Here is a 2,087-nt window from a genome sequence, read left to right on the forward strand (position 1 = left end):
GGAGGGCTGCTGTTACAATTGGCCTTCTCTGGGAACTGTCCATTCCCATCCATGATGGACGTAGGCCGCTTGTCAGCTTGCACGGGGCTTCTTCCAGGAACCATTCTGTTCCCATCTGTGATGGGTGTTTGTTAGCTTGCAGGGCGTTGCGATGCAGTTGGCCTCCTCTGGGCACTGTCTGTTCCCATCTATGATGGATGTAAGGTGCTTGTCAGCTTGTAGGTGCAGTGCTAACCAGGGGATTCAGAGCCAAAGGTTAATGGTTAGCTCGTTCCTGTTTGCACACAAGCTCACTCCTGTTTACTCTTTGCCTGTCCCATCCTGCCAGCTCACAAGCTCTCTCCTGTTAGCTCTCCACTTGTCTCATCATCATGTATTATGTGAGTATCCTTTATATATGTAAGACCTAATTTTGGACCTGTCCAATAATGATTTATCACGTGATTTGATGACTCCCAAGGACTCAGCATTTTAGCAACTGGAATAGTCTCGGGAGATAGCATGTAAGACAACAAGCTTCTTCTAAGTGATTGGATTAGAATGTATCTCCCCTTTAAAGTCATCATCTGGCGTTTACTTCTTTGCTGGGTTCCTTGGTCATCATTCAAATGTAAAGACAGAGCCCAGCCTTCACGTATTATCTGATTGAGAAAAAGTCAAAACGACATATTTCTAAAAAATGTGACTGGTGTTCTGAGAGATGGGCATTAAATTGCACATGGAAAAACAAAAGATGGCGGGAATAATTTATCTCTTCGTGTAAGGAAAAACTCATATAACAGGAAGCAACTCTTGAGCTGGGCTTTGAGTTTTTGTGAAATGTTGTCAGCCAAACAGGCTCATTTGTGGGCTGAAAATGTGTGTGAGTGTAGGGGGGAGGCGTGTGTTACTTCTCCTCCAGTGGGAGGAGTAACAGCAACTTAGGCTGTGTATGAATCTCGTACATTTACCTGGTAGGGAATTGGAAAAGCCGGCTCGCCACGTTAATGGGCAAATGCACAGGATTTCTACTAGGTACCGGGAGAAGAGCGCTCTGTAACCTATAACATCCCCAGAAGCTGTGCTGAGGAACATCTTGCCTCGCTGGCAGTGATGGCTGGGGGGTGAGTCCAGGATTAAGTCACAGTCTGGGGGGAAATACAGCAGAAGGAGCTGAAGTCTTGGAGCAGCAGTGATGGGGTAGGCCTGGTGGTTACCATGTCCTTGTACCAAATGCTCATAGGGCCTCACGCTGATGCTGAGTCCTCGGGTGAGGGGTCTGGTGAGGCAGCAGTGTAACCAAGGACAGGCTGACTCGGTGTGGAAGCCAAGGCTGGAAACTTCAGAGAATTGGGTCAGGACACATACCGTGTTTCCCCGAAAATAAGACCTAGCAGGACCATCAGCTCTAATGTGTCTTTTGGAGCCAAAATTAATATAAGACCCAGTCTTGTACTATATTATATTATATAAGACCCGGTCTTATAGTAAAATAAGACCGGGTCTGATATTATTTTTGTTCCGAAAGATGCATTAGAGCTGATGGTCCGGGTAGGTCTTGTTTTTGAGGAAATATGGTAGGTCGCATCCAATTGGTGTCGCATCCAGCACAACACGGGCAGTGAGGGTGCGAGAAGGGGCGGCTTGGGTTAAGTTTTTAAGAAAGAAACAGAGACTTAATGTAGTTAAATCTCTCAGAAGGCCAGGGGTCTCTCAGTCTCAGAGGACTGGAACCCAGAATAAGGCCAACTGGAGGTTTTTATTGATAGGTCTACAACTACTAGAAAGCAACATTGTTTCTTACAAGGTCTGTGAGACTCATACATCATAGCAGAAAAATGTCTATTCCAATCACCCTTTGTAAACAGCCGAAGCACAAGGTCCCATGATGTCTTACCTAAGGTCTGTACCTTCTCAGGGTCAAGTCTCTCATATTGTAACAGCTCCGTTGAGATAAGTGGAGAGAACTGATCTTTGTTGTCCTCATGACTTCTCTTACAAACAGCTGCGAGGGAAAAGCCAGGGCCGGCAACAGACTTTCCCAGGCAGGGGAAAGGGGAGGCAAGGCCCTTTCCCATATTTTTCTAAGGCAGCTCATTGGGGGTCCC

The sequence above is a fragment of the Rhinolophus hipposideros genome, assembly GCF_964194185.1.
Source record: "Rhinolophus hipposideros genome assembly, chromosome: 24".
In the NCBI taxonomy this organism is placed as follows: Eukaryota; Metazoa; Chordata; class Mammalia; order Chiroptera; family Rhinolophidae; genus Rhinolophus; species Rhinolophus hipposideros.